Source organism: Neolamprologus multifasciatus, chromosome 6, assembly GCF_963576455.1.
Source record: "Neolamprologus multifasciatus chromosome 6, fNeoMul1.2, whole genome shotgun sequence".
Lineage (NCBI taxonomy): Eukaryota > Metazoa > Chordata > Actinopteri > Cichliformes > Cichlidae > Neolamprologus > Neolamprologus multifasciatus.
The window spans coordinates 34,956,216-34,979,505 of NC_140444.1; the positions used below are offsets into that span (position 1 = coordinate 34,956,216).

At 41.9% G+C, this 23,290-nt stretch overlaps 1 long non-coding RNA gene across 1 annotated transcript; it reads right to left on the bottom strand.

The window, feature by feature from the left end:
• Window positions 1–9,847: 9,847 nt before the first annotated feature.
• Window positions 9,848–18,666, bottom strand: LOC146517495 (uncharacterized). Its single transcript, XR_014874784.1, has 3 exons — window positions 18,430–18,666; window positions 13,827–13,862; window positions 9,848–11,073 (listed from the first exon to the last, which is right to left on the bottom strand). It is a non-coding gene; the product is annotated as an uncharacterized LOC146517495 (long non-coding RNA).
• Between the last annotated feature and the right edge of the window lie 4,624 nt (window positions 18,667–23,290).

Here is a 23,290-nt window from a genome sequence, read left to right on the forward strand (position 1 = left end):
TTCATTATTATCAGGATGTCCTAAAAACACCTTGAAAAGACTTCAGTTAATCCAAAATGTTGCAGCAAGAGTACTGACAGGGACTAGAAAGAGAGAGGTGATGGCGATGGCGTTCATTTCACTCTCCTTGAAGCTCGGTGTGAAATTCTGCAGTAGACTGGAGCGAGGCAAAGAGTATGTAAAGGGACAATAAGAGGAAATGAAGGGAGAGAAAAAACATGGCTGAGAAACACAAAGAAAGAAGAAAAATAAAAAATGGTGGAAAAAGGATCAGAGCCTAAATTCTGAAGCTGCAGCTTTGCATACCTGCAGCTCCAAGATCTCACTGACATGTAATCATAGACTGTATATAAACATAGGCCAGTGTGATGTCATTGATTTGTAGACTTTAATTTTGAACAAAGGGCAACCTCTGGGTACACTTCATCATACTATTTATTCATCTCTGGCTCTCACAGCAGGTCTTTTGTTCTGTCGTCCTTCTCTCAACTGCTCCCAGCAGATGGCCCCGCCCCTCCCTGAGCCTGGTTCTGCTGGAGGTTTCTTTCTGTTAAAAGGGAGTTTTTCCTTCCCACTGTTGCCAAAGTGTTGCTCATAAGGGGTCATATGACTGTTGGGTTTTTCTCTGTATGTATTGTGTAGGGTCTACTTTACAATATAAAGCACCTTGAGGTGATTGTTGTTGTGATTTGGTGCTGTATAAATAAAACTGAATTGAATTGTGTCAAGTCCATGTTTCTGTTCCCACGTTCAGTTATTTCCTGTTTTATTCTGGTAGCCTGTGTCTCCTGTGTCTAGTGTTTAACTACACCTCAGCATTTTTTGTTATCAGATTTAGTTCAGCTGTGTGTTTTTCCTCAGCTGTCTCCACTCTGCCTACATGTATTTAACCCCTCATTGCTGTTTTGTCCCTGTTCTCCTGGAGTCCTGCTTCAGTCTGTTTTGTTTCTGTCCTGCTCTGATGTTGTTTTGTTTACTGATGGCCAAATAAAGCTTTCTGAAGCTTGTACTGAAAAGGTTTCATTACTTGAAACTTTTCACCACAGTTGTCTTTGGTGACATCTGGTGGCCTGAAATATGAAGAGCAGGTTGAATCCCAACTTCAAATAAACGGCTTCATTATGATCGCTCACTCTACAGAGCCCTGATGCCAGTTTCTGTTTAATATCCTGTGACGGTGCTGTGTGATATCGTTCTACCACTGTGGTGCTTTGAACATGTCTATTTGATCAATAAGTAGCTTTGATGAATAAACATTCCTTGTTTAAACATGTGTCATGGTGTGGTCTCTCTTTGCTTGTGACTTCTTGACGTTTGTAAACATTTGGTGAACTTTATGAGTTTATTTCTGCCTTCTGTAGAGACTCCTTGTTGTACCTCTCTCCTCTACATACTGAGGATGATTTCAACCAAATCTTTGTCATTTGGATTCATCCACAAAACCTGTTGCAACAGATTTTCAATCCACTTCTCATGTAATTTGGCATAGATAACCCCTTTTTAACTTGATTAGTTTTCCTCAAGTTTTTTTAATGACACGTGACATACCAGGCTGTGATATGCTACATTTTCAAATAACAGCTCTTTGTAAATCACCTTGTTGGTTCCAAAGTTCATCCTTTGAGTTAGGGGCATTTTTATTGATTGAATGATAAAGATCATATTCATATGTGAGTGTCTTGATGACACAAATACTTTAAGAAAGGTCAGGTACAAGGACTGAGTGGACATTATTGACTGTAGAAAACATGGACGACGTGACCCCGCCTCCTACCATTGTGCAAAAATGAAGCCAAAATACCTGTCACTACCGATCCGTACCGGAAACCCGATCGGTACCCCGCATGCGCAAATCTTACGTCACTTCCTCTCTTTGCAAACATTGCGACACTCAATATATTTGAATGATACGGTAAGCGCCCAGTTAGCTCCTAGCATTTCTCAACAGCTCTGCCTCCTTTTCGACTACCTGGACATTTAAACAATGGATAATCCGTATACAAACAAATTCATGCTTTTCTCCTCAACAGAGAGCGTTCCCCGATTTAACAACAGCGCCGTAAAATAAGAAGAATGGCGCCTAATTACAGACTTAATAATATTGACTTAGCAATGTGTCACGTGAAGATTCAGCAGCCAAGTGTTTACTGACAACTGACAGTGATAGCGGACATCATCACTCTTCCAACAATCCTCTCCACACAGACAAGCATAAACACACTCGATTATCACTAAATCAAATTAAACACACGTTTGTAATGACGCTAATTCAGTTTACAATAGGGTTCATTCGCTCAGTCAGCAGGTGGCAGTATCCTCGTACACTGGGGAGTAAACTGCTATTAAATGAACAGAAGAAGAAGAAAACCCCTGCACATGCGCGGTACGGATCGGGTAGACCCGATTTGTACGGTCCGACTTTGCACATGCGCAGTAAGGATCGGGGAGTCCCGATCCGTAACTATCTTTTTATTTTTCGTTTTTGTCTACATTGTACTGAAATGCTTCATTATTGCAAACATTTTAAGATATACTTATTATTCTTAACATCTTAACAGATACTCTGACCCATAACTATCGTAAAACGCTACGACCGGAAGTAGACATCTTTCGCGCATGCGGGGTACCGATCGGGTTTCCGGTACGGATCGGGTAGTGACAATACCTGTCACAATACCCCGCTTGTGGAGGCTGCCATCTTGCAAATTTAGAGCCAGAGTCTGCGCAGTAGTGACTTGAGGTGGAGCGACTGTGTAACGCTCCCGCCCACACACCCGCTGGACGTAACCGCAAACACGCCCCCCCCACACTTTTTACGTAGCCCGGCTGCTCAAGTTTTTTTTTCTGGTTTACCGCGACTGACTACTCGTTTAATTAAGGTAAATACAACCATGTCACTGTTATAAAAAAGACACACAGTTTATCATCTTATAGTTCTAAAATCACTCTGTTGTTAATTCGTTAGTTAGCTTAGCCGCTAGCATACGCATTGTGTTGAAGGCTTGTTGCTAGCTAGTTAGCGATGCTACACACCTGCTACTCTAATATACGGTGGCCCCTAGAGACAAAGCACGTACAAACTCCAAAACACTTGCAAACTCCAAAACACATGCAAACTCCAAAACACATGCAAACTCCAAATCACTTGCAAACTCCAAAACACTTGCAAACTCCAAAACACTTGCAAACTCCAAAACACTTGCAAACTCCAAAACACATGCAAACTCCAAAACACTTGCAAACTCCAAAGCACATGCAAACTCCAAAACACATGCAAACTCCAAAACACTTGCAAACTCCAAAGCACATGCAAACTCCAAAACACTTGCAAACTCCAAAACACATGCAAACTCCAAAAAAAAACTTGCAAACTCCAAAACACTTGCAAACTCCAAAACACATGCAAACTCCAAAACACATGCAAACTCCAAAACACTTGCAAACTCCAAAACACATGCAAACTCCAAAACACATGCAAACTCCAAAACACTTGCAAACTCCAAAGCACATGCAAATTCCAAAACACAACGGAAGTGCTCCAGGACGCTAGGGGCAGTGTTGAGCTTTTGTTACCTATTAACTACACAAGCCAGGCTGTACCAATGACCGGATTTGGGGTCTGCAGCCTTAAAGGCCTCATTTTAAGGCCGATTACGTCACAGCGACACGACGAAGGCTGTCCCAATTCAAAGGCTGCTCGAAATGCGGCCCTCAAATGCGTCCTTAATTTCCCTGAATTTTAAGGATGGGTCGCTGTAGCCTTCATGGCCCAACATATCCCAGACTTCATAGTGCGGCTGTGGTGTGGATAATTTTGCCGAAAAAAACGGCGGAAGCGGAGCCGCCGAAGAGTAAACTTTCAGAAGTAAGTACTGAATATTATGTCACTTATTTATGCGCAAATGTTTTTATAATGAAGAACATTAAAACATTACTGTTGGCCACATGTCGGGAAAGTTATGTGACATTAGCGATGTTTGTACTAACTTGGTTTTAAAGCCTTTACTCCAAAATATACGCCGTTCATTAGTTGACTTTAATCTTACAGAGAATGTGATGATTTTATGGATAATTAAAGTCAGTCATATATCCACAAACACAACAGGCTGAAAGTCAGCGATGCTGCTCGGTTTGCAGTCCTGAATATCACGGAACAAGCAGGTTTCACTGCACTGTTAATGTTAGCTATGTTATATTGCTGCCTCTGTTTGGTGGTGTCGAGCCAAATGGAGTTTAACGTGTGTTTGAACGAGCTGACGGTTCACTCGTTAAGCTGAAAGAAAGATGCTTTAATCACAGGAGTCACACATGTGTCCACTGTACCATCTGGGAACTCTTCTTGTTTCGTAATAACACAGTCCTCCTTCTTTTGTGCTGTTTTGTAGCAGTGTATACACCTGAGACTGTCACCTGTCTGTCTGTCCTGCACTCTCTCTCTTTTTCTTTCTCTCTGATTGTGTAATAAAAGTATGAACATGTATTTATAAGTTACACTTGTGTTTGAATCCTGCAGCTTATCACACATTTGATTTCCATGTGTGACAACTGCAAGTGTCCAGAGTGAGGACAGACTGAGGGACCCACTGCTGCACATCATCTGTGAGGCTTTGCACCCCTGATGATCCACCAGGACTCAGCAGTGTGTGAGGAAGAGGAGGAGGAAGAGCCAGCAGCAGCTGACAGATGGAGAGAATAGACAGACTGTTCCCTGTTCGTGAAGGACTGCTAGGAAAGTTTAACATAACTAATTGTCTGTCCTGAATCAGTCTTATTAGGTAATGTTCAAATAGTTTTTATCATTCCAGTGTTTGCAGTGTGGGAAAGTACTCAGGGCCTTCAAGTTACACACTATGAAAGGCAGCAACAAGTTTAATATTCAGAAACCTAAAGTATGTATCAGCAGCAGAATGGACCTAAAAATAAATGTTTGTTTCAGTTCTATGAAGCTTTGAGTATTTTGGATTAGTAGCAGTGCTGTGTTTGTTGCATCATATTGCTGTAATTGTTTATATGCTTTATATATTCTGAGGTAAGTTGATCTATAGTGTTACATCATATTCTATAATGATGCTATGTGTTTGTAGACTTTCTGCCCAGTTTGACCCATTTAGCAGAAGTCAGCCTGTTTAAGGCTCTGATATCTATTCTGTATGACTTAAAGCAGTTATGACATGGTCTGATTTTCTCACCCAATAAAGGAATATTCAATATATCAGTCTACTCTTCATTTTATCAGAAACAGTTATCACAGCTCATATAATTTCTTTTTACACACGTATGTAAGCAATGAGCCAAATTTAGTAATGCCAACATACTGAAGGAACAACATTTCTCTCTTATATATGATACACCTATATATGCACTGTCAAAGATACTTGTCTTTGAGTGAAGATTTAAGGTGATAAGACCTATAAATAACTGCAACTTGAATCTGTACTGAGGCTCAGTATTTGACACAGAGTTCATGTTTACTGCTGTAATAGCTAATAATGATTAATATAATAACTATAATATTGGCCATATTATATTTACATTACCAAAGTGATATGACTTTAGTCTCATGAACAACATTAGCTAATTGTTATTTACTAACTAATCTTAAATGACTGTTCAGTACAGAAATGAAGCCCAAAAATCATGTTTTACTGTCCTGTGGTCTCAGCCTCAGATACTTATCAAATCACACAAAGCTCTTGTAGAAACAAACAAACAAATGAACAAAATATGTTTTCCTTCATTTCTGTCAAACAAAGTTGTATGACACGTTTCCAGCGGTTAGTATCATGGTTGCTAGGCAACCTGGGAAGCGCGACAGAGACTAGACCGTCCCATACAGACAATCTTGCCGTTTATTTTGCAAATCGAGCTCAACACTGCCCCTAGCGCCCTGGAGCACTTCCGTTGTGTTTTGGAATTTGCATGTGCTTTGGGGTTTGCATGTGTTTTGGAGTTTGCAAGTGTTTTGGAGTTTGCATGCGTTTTGGAGTTTGCAAGTGTTTTGGAGTTTGCAAGTGTTTTGGAGTTTACAAGTCTTTTGGAGTTTGCATGCGTTTTGGAGTTTGCAAGTGTTTTGGAGTTTGCAAGTGTTTTGGAGTTTGCATGTGTTTTGGAGTTTGCAAGTGTTTTGGAGTTTGCAAGTGTTTTGGAGTTTGTACGTGCTTTGTCTCTAGGGGCCACCGTACCTAAGGACCCCAAAGCACTTTACACATCCAGACATCCACCCATTCACACACTGGTGATGCCAAGCTACATTGTAGCCACCCTGGGGCTGTTACCACTTGTAACAGGTGTAACACTTGTACCACAGCTGTTCATTTTGCTGGTGTTTTGATTCAAACTTGAACTTTATTTAAAGTGAAAACAGAGTTTCTGATGAATTGTGTTGTAACAACTGTTGTTGTGCAAGATGCTGCAGAAACACTGAAAAGCACCACAATAAACCAACTCTGCCAACCACAAGTGTAATATGTGTAGTATGTAACACACACAGAGCAACCCTCTGATGTCTTTTCTGAAGCTGCCGGTCGCAGCAGATGGCCCCGCCCCTCCCTGAGCCTGGTTCTGCTGGAGGTTTCTTCCTGTTAAAAGGGAGTTTTTCCTTCCCACTGTCGCCAAAGTGCTTGCTCATAGGGGGTCATATGATTGTTGGGTTTTTCTCTGTATCTATGAAGCGCCTTGAGGCGACTTTTGTTGTGATTTGGCGCTATATAAATAAAATTGAATTGAATTGAATTGAATTAACCAGTTTGCATTTTCAACATCGTTATCTCGTTTATTGGCCATGTATATGCACAGACACAATCCACGCACACACATACATGTACACATGCATACAAAAACATACACAAAGCTGTGTAAACCAACCATAAATAACCTAATAAATAATCTTAGTGGGGGTAGTGTCAACTGTTTAGGGGGGAGATGGCGAGAGGAAAGAAACTGTTCCTATGTCGGGAGGGCCTGGTCTCATAGACAGAACAGAAACAGCTTTAGTGAAGGTTACAAATGATCTTCTTATGGCCTCTGACAGTGGACTCGTCTCTGTGCTTGTCCTGCTAGACCTCAGTGCAGCGTTCGATACTGTCGACCATAAGATCCTATTAGAACGATTAGAGCAGGCTGTAGGTATTACAGGTACTGTGCTGCAGTGGTTTGTATCTTCTCTATCTCAAAGCCTTCAATCTGTTCATGTAACATGAGAGTCCTCTTCACACAGATTCTTACTCTGGATGGCGTTACCTTGGCCTCCAGTAACACTGTGAGGAACCTCGGAGTCATTTTTGACCAGGATATGTCCTTTAATGCACATATTAAACAAATATGGAGCACTGCTTTCTTCCATTTGCACAATATCTCCAAAATTATAAATATCCTGTCTCAGACTGATGCTGAAAATCTAGTTCCTGCATTTATTACTTCTAGGCTGGACTACTGTAATTCATTTTTATCAGGATGTCCTAAAAACTCCTTGAAAAGACTTCAGTTAATCCAAAATGTTGCAGTAAGAGTACTGACAGGGACTAGAAAGAGAGAGGTGATGGCGATGGCGTTCATTTCACTCTCCTTGAAGCTCGGTGTGAAATTCTGCAGTAGACTGGAGCGAGGCAAAGAGTAAGTAAAGGGACAATAAGAGGAAATGAAGGGAGAGAAAAAACATGGCTGAGAAACACAAAGAAAGTAGAAAAACAAAAAATGGTGGAAAAAAAGGATCCGAGCCTAAATTCTAAAGCTGCAGCTTTGCATACCTGCAGCTCCAAGATCTCACTGACATGTAATCATAGACTGTATATAAACATAGGCCAGTGTGATGTCATCGATTTGTAGACTTTAATTTTGAACAAAGGGCAACCTCTGGGTACACTTCATCATACTATTTATTCATCTCTGGCTCTCACAGCAGGTCTTTTGTTCTGTCTTCCTTCTCTCAACTGGTCCCAGCAGATGGCCCCGCCCCTCCCAGAGCCTGGTTCTGCTGGAGGTTTCTTTCTGTTAAAAGGGAGTATTTCCTTCCCGCTGTCGCCAAAGTGTTGCTCATAGGGGGTCATATGACTGTTGGGTTTTTCTCTGTATGTATTGTGTAGGGTCTACTTTACAATATAAAGCACCTTGAAGCGATTGTTGTTGTGATTTGGTGCTGTATACATAAAATTGTGTCCACTCCATGTTTCTGTTCCCACATTCAGTTATTTCCTGTTTTATTCTGGTAGCCTGTGTCTCCTGTGTCTAGTGTTTAATTACACCTCAGCATTTTTTGTTATCATATTTAGTTCAGCGGTGTGTTTTTCCTCCTTTAACCCCTCATTGCTGTTTTATCTGTGCGGGAGAGAGTATGGCCGTGCAGTGTTTAAAGCGTGGAAGTGCTGACCTTACTTTTAGTTTGAATCCATAAAAAGTGACAAAAACATTAGCGTCCGCTGTTCACTCACTGTGTGGGAAGAAAACTTCTTTTTACAGCAAAAAAACCCTGAACTTCCGAGCAAGCACAGAGTACGCTGCCACAGGAATGTGAAATTCACAGATAAACTCCAGGATCCTTCCACTGACATGGCCCCTGCGCCACACCTGCAGAGTACAAATAGAGCAACAGGACCACTGAGTTTTGATTTTATTTATTTTCTGCTGTGTTTTACTTGCATCTATTTGAAAGAGTGAATGTAAACACAAAAACGTTTTTATTTTATTTGCCTGAATGTGCAGAAAATAGGTTTAATGTTAAACAAATTTCTTCCAGTCACAGAAGGTTTCGTTACTTGAAACTTTTCACCACAGTTGTCTTTGGTGACATCTGGTGGCCTGAAATATGAAGAGCAGGTTGAATCCCAACTTCAAATAAACGGCTTCATTATGATCGCTCACTCTACAGAGCCCTGTTGCCAGTTTCTGTTTAATATCCTGTGACGGTGCTGTGTGATATCGTTCTACCACTGTGGTGCTTTGAACATGTCTATTTGATCAATAAGTAGCTTTGATGAATAAACATTCCTTGTTTAAACATGTGTCATGGTGTGGTCTCTCTTTGCTTGTGACTTCTTGACGTTTGTAAACATTTGGTGAACTTTATGAGTTTATTTCTGCCTTCTGTGTCCTGCATCTGGGTCCACACTCTACCTGCCACACAGCTGACCACGACGGCTGTAACTAGAGAACGGTCGAGGAATCTGGCTGTTTATTTGAAGCAGCTACTGCAGTTCATGGAAACTGGTACAGTTAGCAAAGTGTGATCCATGGTCTGATTTAGATGAAATCATTGAACAAAGTGAGGAAGCTGATCCACTTTGACATGTCTGTTGTGAAAAGACTTTATTGGATTCCTACATCCAGGTAGGTCTGGATAGCTGCTTGTCCCTTAAAAAACTATTCTTCTGCGTTTTGTATACACTCAGATCTTGGTCTATTATTAAAGGTGTGATATTTAACAGCAACAAATATACAAAACAAAGAGGAAAATAATTTACACACCAGTGTATCAGTGATAAAATCTATTTATGTTAAAGAACAACAACAAAGAAGGATTTGTAAGTCCAACATTAAGCGTAAAACCAAAATGTTGGTTATTTGTACAACACTGATGTGACTTTTTTCTGTTGTTGGCTCTGTCTTCAGATTAAACAGATTCCTTGGACATCCTCTTTTTTCTGGTTGGGAGAATTGATGATTAAAAAAATTATTATTATAAACCTAAAATATCAAAGTTTATCTCACAAATAATAATGTAACAGATGACTTCAACGATGTGCTTTTGGTCAGGCTTGGTGTCTGCTTCCCCCACAAAGAAATAAAAACAGAAAAAGAAGATATTACATGTTCAACTGTTATTAAGACAAACTCTTTAAAAAATGACCAGCTTTTCTACTTTGCTCTTATTTTCTTTAAGTACTTGGATTGTGCATAAAGCACGCTCACACAATAAGAGGTCTTAGCAGAACATGTACTACACAGTAAAGAAGGTACATTTAACCCCGTGTGCACACTAGCATTACATAATCCATCTGTGGTCCAGATGTTGACTGCTTTTTATTTTTGCATTCCCCGTCAACATGAACTGACACTCCTTCAATAATGGTGAGGTCCAAACTCTGGAGGCCAATCCATGACTGATAGTCCTTTTCCACTAGTACCTGAGCTCAGCTCGACTCAGCTTATTCTTTCATTAGGTAGTAGTACCTTGTACTAGGTACCTTTTTAGTACCTCCTTGGCTGGGCTTCTAAACAACCTTAGTCGACCCAAAAATGTGATGTCAACAAGCTACATGCAGATGACTGACCCAGTCACAGGACTCTTGGTCGCCTCGTTATAACGACCCCATGCACATTAGGTTGTGCTCAGTTGTAATGGAAACAGACTCGAGTACGTACTAGTGGAAAAAGAAGCTGGAGTGCTCCATTGTGTCTTTTACTATCAAGGTATGCTTTACTGCTTTAGCAGCGTGTTTGGGATGTCATACTGAAAGATAAAGCTGCTGTCAGTCAGACACTGCCCAGATGTGTCAAGGCTACTGGACGGACTCACGCGCAGACAGTTCTTTCTTAGAGAACAAAAGGAGATTTATTTACAACAGGGATCACCTCAGTGCTATATATATGTACAGTGAGTTGGGAGGGGGGTCCAGGGCTCCAGGTAGAGAAGGGGGGGGGGGGGAATGATCCACAAACACGCTTCCACACAGTCACCGCCACAGCTCCTCCGCACATACACACTCCTCTTCAGCCGCACCCGGGCAGGTCCCGTGATTTGGTCCAGAAGAGGGATATCTACACACAAAAGTTAATGTTAGTTCCACAGCAAAATACATACAGAGGATTCTTTTGATAATGCCGAGAGCACGAACTCAGGAGGTTCAACGTTCCAGCGGTGAGCTGCTCTGTGCCACTGCCTTAAATAGTAGCTGGAGAAATCAGCCAGTTCAACAGCAGGTGGACACAATCACACAGGTGCGTGGGCCAAGAGCGAAATAACACAACTAAAAAAACTATATAAACAAATAAAAAACTATATACATAGAGCCGCTCCAGGGTAGTCTCCCTAGTCATGTGGTGTGGGGAGTCAGGCCGGGGAACCAGGTCTCTGAGTCACTGTAACGAGAGGAGACAGGGTTCAGATTCAGCTTACTCGCTTGAGACTTAAGAACACATCACTGTACAAAAGGTTACAAGGGCTCAGACTGAAGGGTGGACATGGTATAATTTATTTTCCATTCTGTTTGTTTTCTGTATCCAAGCTTGAGCAGTAGGTGCATGTTTGTCATTGTTTTCCTCTATTCTGTTTCCTTCTCTTCCCCAGACATCTCCTCTCCCAGTGGGTCTGAGCAGGAGGTCTTGTCAACTGTGAAGCTTTGTCTGCCCTTTTCTAATCTTCTTTCTTCTACACAAGCCTCTGCACTTTTCACTATTTCCCCTTCAGCCGCTATTAGATGATATTAGTGAGACTAATATGATGTGAGAATATAATTAAACTGTTGAGAGGGAAAGTGTGATTTTTAGCTGACACAATGTTAGCTTATCACCAGCTGTTGTTTGGCAGTAGGCTACATGTCTAATCTGCTGACAGTATTTATGATTCTACTGAGAATAAATAAGAATGCTATTACAAATGTTCTTGTTAGAGTCCTGACTACAGTTTGGGAGAAGTGGCTTGAGCTGAAGAGGAAGAGAATAAAGTGAAAATGGAGCCGTGGTGGAGGAAGAGAAAGACATACTGAAAAAAAGATGATGAACATACACATGTACAAATGTTAAATGGTCATACAGTTTGAACCAGTGGCCTACATTACATACCATTTGATATTTTCTTAACGTGGTATACACCAGTGACGATTTATATGACCAAGAATGTATCAGGTTTTAATTAATCACAGGTCCTGTAATGAATCCCCGTTGCTGTGTGCATCTGTTTTCTGAGTGTGTGTAAGCGACTTTGAACACATGCATACATACATAGATGCATACATACATGCTGTATATGCAGCTATGCAGAGGCGCAGAGCTCTGGCTTCAGCCAGGGACTGAATGAGTCATATCTGGTCACAGATAGCGGAGGTGGCTGACATTCAGAAATCCTACCAGTGGCTGGACAAAGCTGAACTGAAGACAGCACAGAGCCACTAATCATGGCAGCACAGGAACAAGATCCACAGAGGCCACCACACCAGGCAAGACCCCACGTTTTGTAAAGAGGAATGGTCCAAAATACCTTCAACCACAATCCAGACTCTCATTGGAACCTACAGGAAGCGTTTAGAGGCTGTAATTTCTGCAAAAGGCGGATCTACTAAATATTGATTTCATTTCTTTTTATGTGGTGCCCAAATTTATGCACCTGCCTGATTTTGTTTAAACAATTATTGCACACTTTCTGTAAATCCAATAAACTTCACACACTGACGTGGGATGATTCTATATTTTCTGCCTCCCACAGATTTACCTTTCCGTCTCTTCATCCTGATTGGATGCTGCTGCTCTCCTTCATACACGCCCATGTAACCATCACTGTGACACTCGCCCTGCTCTTTGTTCCCAAGGTATTCCACATTTTTATGTCATAGTGCCAAAGTAGACTAATTATACAGTAAGAATTAGTGCTGTCAGCGTCAACGCATTAGTGCGATAACTCGCTAGCGGAGATTTGCTGCATTAATGCGGTTATGGCGTTAACGTCATTTTAACAAGATTAACGCTGACAGCTCTGGTAAGAATAGAAAAAAGTCACGAAAAATGGATTAGCGCTTTTCTACTCTGAGCAGCAAAATTCTTTTTACTACAAGCCTCATTCAATACCCAATCACACACATTAATATATTGTCTAACAGTCACATACACACTCACATGGATGCATCAGGAACAACCCTGTGTTCAGTATCTTGCCCATGGATATTTCAACATGCAGAGTTGAGTAGCTGGGAATCAAACCTCTTACCTGGGTAGCTGTGGCTCAGGGGGTAGAGCAGATCAGCTGCTGATTGGAAGGTTGGTGGTTCGATCCTTGGCTTCCCCAGTCTGCATGTCAAATATTCTTGGGCAAGATACTAACACCAAGATGCATTCATCTGTGTGTGAATGTTTATTAGTTTGTGCTTGGGTGAATGAGGCATGTTGTATACAGCGCTTTGAGAACTCCAGGAGAGTAGAAAAGTGAATCAGTCCATTTAAATACATCAGAAAAAGCATAGAATCACCTCTTCTAAGTCTGCAATAATAAAGGTCACGTTTGTGTAGTTCTGCAAGTTTTTCAGGCCCCACAGTTTGGATGTGGTAACCAGCAACGCCTCCAGTGTGGACATCAACTCTTTCAACAACCCCTCAGATCCTTTTGTCACTAACATCAAAAAGATGCTGAAATTTGACCTTTTCAGCACCATCGTCCTCACTATCGGTAAAGTATTCATACATAAAGCTACTTTCGGCTGCTCCCGTTATTCCACAAGTGTTGACCTTAGCTTATAGCTCTGCATGTTTGATTAGGCAGATTCTTTCCTGGTGCAGGCTAAAAGATTTGCGTCTCCTCCTGGGATCAAACTGGGCACCACTACAACATGTCTTTCAGTGCAGCTGCTGTCCATCTTCTTCCATTAATAAATGTCTTCGTGTCTTTCCCTTCATGATTCCCATATTGGAAAAAATTGAGTTTTCCCTTTTCCCTACATCTGTGACAGACTTCTTTTACGCTGCACAATAGAAGATCAAGATTGATCGAGAGACCAGCAAGCAAAAGGTACAGCTTTGAGTTTGTGTTTGTACCAATAACCTGACTTCAGTCACTTTGTATCTTTTACATGTCAAGATACAGGTATGGAAAAAAAGTACACTTCTAATGGTTCAACTAGACTCACCCAGCAGGAGAGGGGGGGCTTTATTTTGTTGGAGATCTTTGAGGGAGACAGGAGCACAAATACAGTTTGTTAGCAAGACAATTAAGTAAAACCTTTGATGGTCAAATAAGCCTTTGAATTTTAAATAGAATAGAATAGAATTAGAATTCAACTTTATTGTCATTGCACATGCACAGGTACAGGGCAACGAAATGCAGTTTGCATCCATCCAGAAGTGCTTTAGTGATATAGATATATTACAATATATATTAGCAATAATATAGATATGTAAGTATGTTACAGAAATGGGTCTATTATGGTATGTTATAATGTACACGGTATGAAGTATGTTATGAATATTCTATAACTATAAGTATGTACAGGCTGTAGTGAGTACAAGCTATGTACAGGCTATGAACAGGATATAAATATGAAATAAAAAACTATACAGAAATATGAGATATACGTTTATACAGAAATGTGAACTATGCAAGTTATAAACAGTTGTAGGATTAAAAATTATCGTATGATTATTTACACAGAACTATACAGTAGTGCAGTTAAGATAAGTGAGATATGTGGATAATTTCTACAGAGGTATATAAAGTGCTAGTGGTTGTGAGTGGTGGTTCAGTCCATGTTATTATTGTGTGTTTGAGGGTACGGTTGTCCATTGTGTGTGTGTGTAGGTGGTTGTGGGTGTGTGTATGTCCAGTCCATGAGTTTAACGTGAGTCAGATGTCAGGAGGCAGAGTTCAGGAGTCTGACAGCTGTGGGGAAGAAGCTGTTCCGGTACCTGGTGGTCTTAGTCCGGAGGCTCCTGTAGCGCCTCCCAGAGGGCAGGAGGGTGAAGAGTCTATGTGATGGGTGACTGGGGTCTTTGATGATTTTCACCGCCCTTTTCAGACACCGCTTCCTGTATATGTCTTTTATGGCAGGAAGTGGTGCTCCGGCGATGCGCTGGGCAGTTTTCACGACCCTCTGCAACGCCTTCCGGTCCGAGGCAGAGCAGTTCCCGTACCAGACTGTTATACAGTTGGTCAGGATGCTCTCGATGGTACAGCGATAGAAGTTCACCAGGATGTCCGAGGACAGGTGGTTCTTCCTCAGAGTCCTCAAGAAGAAGAGGCGCTGGTGAGCCTTCTTGCTTGGAGCCAGCTTGGAGCAGTTGGTCGTCCAGATGAGATCCTCGGAGATGTGAACTCCCAGGAACTTGAAGCTGCTCACACGCTCCACAGCCGTCCCCTTAATGTGGATGGGTGGATGTGGGTCAGCATTCCTCCTGTAGTCCACGATGAGCTCCTTGGTCTTCTCTGTGTTAAGCAGCAGGTTGTTTGTGTCACACCACTCAGCCAGACGATCCACCTCCTCCCTGTAGGCGGCCTCATCGTTGTCACTGATGAGGCCAATCACCGTGGTGTCATCTGCAAACTTAATGATGGTGTTGGAACCATCGGCAGGTCTGCAGTCATGGGTGAAGAGGGAGTAGAGGAAAGGGCTCATCACACAGCCTTGTGGTACACCGGTGTTCATTGTGATTGTAGATGAGCAGTGGTTATCCAGCCGGACATGTTGGGGGCGGTTGGTCAGGAAGTCCAGTAACCATTTGCAGATGAGGGAACTGATGCCCAGGTCTGTCAGTTTTCTGATGAGTTGTGAGGGGTGGATTGTATTGAATGCTGAACTGAAGTCTATAAACAGCATTCTGGCGTATGTGTTGTTGTTGTCCAGGTGTGAGAGGACAGAGTGCAGTGCGATGGAGACTGCATCCTCTGTGCTCCTGTTCTGGCGGTATGCGAATTGGTGGGGGTCCAGGGTGGGGGGGAGACAGGATTTGAAGTGTGTTAGGACCAGCTGCTCTAAGCACTTAGTGATGATGGGGGTGAGTGCTACTGGGCGGTAGTCGTTCAGGCAAGATGGGTTGGAGTTTTTGGGTATCGGGACGATGGAGGTGGATTTGAAGCAGGCCGGTACCACAGCGTGGGCCAAGGACAGGTTGAATATGTCTGTGAGCACTCCTGCAAGCTCCCCAGAACACGCTCTGAGAACACGCCCGGGGATGCCATCAGGACCTGCAGCCTTGTGGACATTGATCCTGCTCAGCACCGCTCCTACATCGGTGGGGGAGAGAGTCAGAGGTTGGTGGTCTGGCGTCATGTCTGTTTTGGTTGTGGTTGTTGGATTCCCTCGCTCAAAACGAGCATAAAAGTTGTTGAGCTCGTTGAGGAAGGAGACATCAGAGGATGCGGGGGAGGGTTTGGTGGTCCTGTAGTCTGTAATGGTCTGGAGTCCTTGCCACATGCGTCGGGGGTTGGAGTTGGAGAAGTGTTCTTCTACCTTCTTTTTGTAGTGGTGTTTGGCTTTTTTGATGCCCTTCTTTAGATTAGCCCTGGCTGTACTGTAGGCGTGTGCATCTCCTGACCTAAAGGCGGTGTTGCGGGCCTTCAGGAGGAGACGAACATCCCGGTTCATCCAAGGCTTCTGGTTGGGGTACATGGTGATCCGTTTCTGGGTGGTGACACTGTCTGTGGTTTCGGAGATGTAATCCAGTACAGATGAGGCATACTGGTCCAGGTCTGTGTGGGTGAACATATTCCAGTCTGTGTTTTTAAATCTGTCCTGGAGCACTGCGTCTGTCCCCTCTGGCCACACTTTAATTGTCCTCACAGCAGGTTTCACACGTTGGATGAGTGGTGAATACCGAGGTGTGAGGAACAGGGAGAGATGGTCCGATTGTCCAATGTGGGGGAGGGGTGTTGCTTTGTAGGCTCCAGCCAGGTTGGAATACACATGGTCTAAAGTCTTGTCTCCTCTGGTGTGGCAGGAGACATGTTGGTGGAATCTGGGGAGGACTGTCTTTAAGTTGGTGTGGTTGAAGTCGCCAGCAACAATAAAAGCAGCCTCGGGGTGTTTATTCTGGTGTTTGTTAATGGCTGCAGAAAGTTCTTTCATGGCCAACCTAGCATTAGCGTCGGGGGGTATATACACTGCAGTGAGTATGATCGAAGTGAGTTCTCTGGGGAGATAATAAGGTCTGCATTTGACCATTAAAAACTCCGCATTAGGTGAGCAGTGACTCTCAGTAGTAGTGGAGTTCATGCACCAAGCATTGTTAATATAAATGCACAAACCTCCACCTCTGGTCTTGCCGGAGTCATCTGCTAGCCTGTCGGCTCGGTGTGTGTGGCGTCCTGCTAACTCGATAGCATTGTCCGGGCAGCTGTTGTTCAACCATGTTTCGGTGAAAAACATGACATTTGAGTCCATAATCCGTCTGTTGTTAGTGATGGAGAGCCGTTTCTCATCCATTTTGTTTGCCAGAGAACGGACATTGGCGAGGAAGATACTGGGTAAAGGCAGCCGGTGTGGTGTTAGCTTTAGCTTAGCCCGTAGCCCTCCGCGCCTACCTCGCCTTTGTTTACGATCTCGGCGCCGTCTGCGTGCACTTCCGCCCGGCTGGGGAGAGTGGGCAGCCTCCGGTGTTCTGGAGATCTCTGGGATGAGTCGGAGATAGGCGATAAAACTGTTGGAGTTATGAGTCCAGATGTCCAGAAGCTCTTGTCTGCTGTAGGTCAGCAACGCACAGCAATTCTGGATGAATAATCCGGTCAAAAGTAGATAAAAACCGCTAAATAGCAGATTCTGGAGAGACACTGAGCCTCGCGTTGTTCACGCGCCGCCATCTTGCTGAAGAGTGAGAGTCTGTCTGCAACAGTGTTGGGCAAGTTACTTTGAAAAAGTAATTAATTATAGTTACTAGTTACTTCTTCAAAAAAGTAACTGAGTTAGTAACTGAGTTACAATATTCTAAAAGTAATTAATTACTTGAAAAGTAACTATTGCGTTACTTTTAAAAAAACATTTAACCCTCTGGGGTCCAGGGTATAATTGGCCATTTTTAACTACTTTTGATTTTCACTCCACATTTCACCTTTAAAAACGATTTACTTTGCTTTGTTTGGTATCATCGTTTTCAGCACAGCCTCACGTGTCTGAATTTACAGTTATGTTTTCATTTTGACGACAAATTTTGACAAATTATTTGTGACACTCCAAAAAAATAATTTCTGTCCTCTATAAAGGAGAACATCACAGCCTGATACCTGCAGGTCTGACAGCAGCAGGTGTATCGCTCCTGTTTCTACCTGGAGACAGCAGTCGCCTCATTGTTCTGACACACAACACAAAACGATCCACAACACTACACACTAACTACACAAGACAACACATTAACTACACACTCCAAACACGCTAAACGTCACAAATCTCTCACATCTCAAAACTCGCTCTCTCTCTCCGTCACTCCTAAAACTTCCCCTGTTTTTTGTTTTTGCTCATAAGCAGAGAGTGCTCGCTGCGCTGTCCTTAGACAGTAAACGTGACGAAACCATTGAGGAAAAAACACCATGAGCAAGCGCTTTCACAACATAACACCTAAACCACCTAAACATGATGCACCACGCTCTGACTGAGAGATTTCTGAAAAAATTACTATCACTTCCAACATAAATGAAGACAGAAAACTAAACAGCAGTGACTTTTGTATAACTGCATTAGAACAGCAATGCAATGCAAAACACCATTAAACTGAAAATCTGGGTGCTACTACTGCATAGGTACTTACTTTGGAGCGGTTTTCTTGTCTTGGTTTTCCTAAACAAACAAACAAAACAGCAGGTTAAGAAATAAATACTCCAATTCGGACACTTTGGAAGGTTTTCTGTCTCACCATGAATTAAAAAAACAAATGAATCCATGAATCTTAAAAGCACTGGACAAGTTTTCTTTTGTAATGTTTGCATCTTTTAACTGTTGCATTACAATATGGTTAGGCAAGTAAAATAAATAGCATTGTTTAACCCGGTCACAATACTGTCAATAGTATAGACATTTAATTTAGGAAATGAGTCTCAATCGTTTCAAATAATTGCTAAAAGAAATTTAATTTGTAGTTCTAAATAAATTCTAAATGCATTTAGGACGTTTTTTGCTCACTTTATGTCTCGTCCACGATGTTATTTCTCTCTCCAGCAGCGTAGGTTACAATTACATTAGCATTAGTGATGTGCGATACCACTGATTTGCTTTCCGATCCAATACCAAGTAATATTCAGGGTGGTATCGACGATACTGATCCGATACCGATACTTTGTACAAAAACATATTTTATTTATTGTATCTCAAATTATAGCGTCATAATAATTACAGGACATCAGATTACTTGTTCTTATCACTTAATAACGCAGAGTTCATCATATAGAAATAAAAAAACTGAAGTTGTGCCTATTTGAACACGTTGCCTGCCTGCAGCACTAAAAGACTCCATGAGAGACGTCTGTCTCGCCCTAGCAGCACCTGTCCCTCTCCTCCTCTTCAGTTCGTCTCAAAATACGCTCGTCATATTCTTTGATATGATTTACTCTGAGGTGTTTGACAAGGTTAGTTTTGTTGCCACAACCATACATGCCAACCCTCCTGAATCCAATCCCGTATTTCAGTGCCCCTCCCGAATTTCTCCCAATTTTCCTCCCGGACAACAAAATTGAAAGACCATATCTCAGAATTTATAGCGCGGCCCAGCCAATTCCAGTTTCCAACAATGGCGGCAGCTGCTTCGTTTTAATATTACTCTTATTTCTCTTTCTGGGTCGCAAAAAAACTTTTAACATATTTTCAGGTGAGAATGTAGCTGTGTAAACTTCAAATATCTGAGCCGACCGACACATCGTCTTCAAACCCCCGCGGTCTTTCGCTACTTGGGTTAAACATGATATATAAGTCACTTTGATAACTTAAAAATGTTATTGTTGGGCTTTTTCAGTGTTTTATTTGTTCGTGAGTAAATCGGTTTGGCTGAGATTAAAGTTATTAGATTAGATTAAATTAAACTTTATTAATCTCTCGGGAGGGGTCCTCCGGGGTTTTCACACAGCTGAATAAACGTCAAACAGAAAACTGATTAAACAGAAGTGTGAGACAGTCGAGAGTTTACATCAGTGCCCTGTTATATTTTAGATAGCAAGGAGCAGACGGCAGTTTCACTCCACCGAGGGAGCCTGTGACGTACTACCCGGCTTTCTTTAGACCGCGAAGGCCGGGTCCTCAGGTGGAAGCAGCTTCTGAATTTGGACACCCCCGCTGTTTCCAGGCCGGCCAATAATAACGGTGACATTTAATGTATTTTATCTGATAAATAAACACTGTAAAATGTACTTTGAATGTCTCCCTAATTCTGAGGTCTCAAGGTTGGCAGGTATGGCCACAACACCGCACTTTTTTGCCACATGTATGGCAAATCACGTCTCAGCTGTTTGTGGAGGTAAAATACGTCTGCACATGACTCCAATTACGCTCAACCATTGTTGTGAGTGCGCACGCCAGCGGCTGCAAGACGTAGTTTCTTTCCACTGTGTTCCTGTTAATGAAAAACTACAAATTTACCCTAAATTACTAAAATATCAATATTTTAATGTGAGAATTGATTCTAGAACATAAATGATTGGTATCGGAGGAATCGATATTTCAGGATCGATCCGCACATCACTAATTAACTAACCTAACTAACACAAATCAGGTGATGACGTCATTTAGCAACTTCTAGGGACTTTTAGGACAACCAATAGCGATTTTCCTTACTGAGGAGTTGGCAACACTGTACTTATACAGTAGCTCGCAGTATGATCCATAGAATTTAATGCAAACTTTCCCACAGTAAACCACCAAAATATACATTTTACATCAAACAAATATTACGTTTGACCACAAATAGTGCATAAAGGATAAAAGTGCTTGGTTACATCATTGTCAAAGTTTGGTGAAACCACATTCTAACACAAACGGCATTTTCATTGCTTTTAAACACAAAAAAACACTCGTGAATTTTCGTTAGCAAAATGCTAATTTTAGCAAGAGACTAGCATACCTCTTTAGCAAGCACATGGTCTCAACTCACCAAGATGAGCTACCAGCCAAACAAAGCAAGGTGCTTTCGGACAGTGCAAACACTTGTTTATAACACTTTTTTTTGCATTCAAACTCACCAAATCCATCGATAATTCCGCACCACCATCTGCAAACTGTCTCATTTGTTTTCAAAGTGAAAGACCTAGCTAATGCGATGGTGGTCCGATGCCTGGAAGGCGGGACTAATATTGCTTCTAAACAAATGAAATTATTAACACCAAATGTGATCCTCTCTCTAACTTTAGAGAGAGGATCACATTTTGCTTTTCAAAATAAATATTTTTTTTAAAATAAAACAGTGAAAATGCATTTATACAAATAAAAGGATTTGTACAAATCATTTATACAAATAAAAAGAATAAAAAGAGCCGTTTGACGATAATGTTCAAGTCCTCACTCAAAGAAAACTGAGCAAGGGCCTTGGAAATCTGGACCAGGGTGCCTAGGGGCCTGAGGCTGTAGGGTATATACTATTAATTAAAACTTTCCAATCACCAGCTTCTCACTGTTTCTAGATGCTGACGGATTCCTACAGCAAACTGTACAACACCAAAATCAAGACGTTTTTGATGGATGATGTACTCAGTGTTGAAGGGGGCTATGTGAATGGGAGGGTTACTGCCAAACCACCTGTACAAAGCTCATCCAAGGTCAACCTAAGAAATGACATGGGGCTGCCTCGCCTTGGAGTTGACTTTGGACTTCTGAAATCCAAGAAGTCCAACAAATCTTGATATTAATCTTCCAAATGCAAAATTGTATATGAAACAACCCCAGATGATGGGACATATATTTTCTCGTCCCTGTCGTTGGTCCAGGGTTGTGAGGACGGGGGGGACAGCGCTCCAGGCTGACACTGGCACATATGATGCATCTTCAATCCAGTTTTCAAACCAGGAGGAATCGTGGATGAATCTCGGGAGTCAGAAGATCGCCCAGAGTCAGGGTTCAAAATTCGGGTTTACACGAAGGATATCAGCGCACAGGATTGAGGGCTTGTGTGTTGTGTAGGGCGTAATAAAGCGCCGTTACACAGACGTCACATTCACACCGCCCTTTTCTTCGATGTTGAATAGTGACCACTGTGAAAAGTTCTAATGTACATAAAGTTTGTCTTTTGCTCAATCTAATTGTTTCTTTTTTCATAAAAACACGATTATTGAACAATGAACAAAATGAGATTAAATATTTTATTTGAGCAAGCAGACAGGCACCATCAGAGCCGTGTGAATAATCACCATATAATGCAAGATATGCAGCTTTAAAAATGTTGCCTGTTGTCCTTTGTGCCACTTTTCAAGGTATCTTTATATCCACATCAAGTTTCATGTTTTTTTTATGTTTATCTTTAGTTTCCCCAGTTTAGGTTATTGTTTAGCTTCACCTTTGCCTTTTGTTTTTTAATCTTTTACCATCCTCAATAAATGGCTCGCTTTCTGTTAACATTTACGTTTTTTTTCCATGTTCCTTGGTGTCTGCATTTTGGGTCCACTCCTCAAAATCACACAGTGTGCTGCTGCTACTGTGACAGCTCAGGGCAGGGCGGGCATCTGCCGGCACCAGTTGAGATGACAGAAGGACGACAGAACAAAAGACCTGCCGTGAGAGCCAGAGATGAATAAATAGTATGATGAAGTGTACCCAGAGGTTGCCCTTTGTTCAAAATTAAAGTCTACAAATCAATGACATCACACTGGCCTATGTTTATATACAGTCTATGATTACATGTCAGTGAGATCTTGGAGCTGCAGGTATGCAAAGCTGCAGCTTTAGAATTTAGGCTCTGATCCTTTTTTTCCACCATTTTTTGTTTTTCTACTTTCTTTGTGTTTCTCAGCCATGTTTTTTCTCTCCCTTCATTTCCTCTTATTGTCCCTTTACTTACTCTTTGCCTCGCTCCAGTCTACTGCAGAATTTCACACCGAGCTTCAAGGAGAGTGAAATGAACGCCATCGCCATCACCTCTCTCTTTCTAGTCCCTGTCAGTACTCTTGCTGCAACATTTTGGATTAACTGAAGTCTTTTCAAGGTGTTTTTAGGACATCATGATAATAATGAATTACAGTAGTCCAGCCTGGAAGTAACATATGCATGAACTAGTTCTTCAGCATCACTCTGAAACAGGCTATTTCTAATTTTATTGATATTGTGCAAATGGAAGAAAGCAGTGCTCCATATTTGTTTAATATAAAATAGAGTTTTAATAAAACTCTGCTTCCTGGTCCCAACACTGGATAGTCATGTTTCAGGGGATTTCATAAATCCCCTGAAACAGATTTCTAGAAATAACAGCTGCTTCATCCAAAGTGGGATGGATGCCATGTCTCCTAACCAGACCAGAGTTCCTCCAGAAAGTTTCCCAATTATCTATTACGCCCACATTGTTTCTTGGACACCACTCAGACAGCCAGCAATTTAAGGAGAACATGACACTCCTGGTGTGATTGGGGAGGGGACTACAGTCTGACATTGTGTTTGCAAAGTTACACACTGATTCAATATTGATTTTAATGACCTCTGAT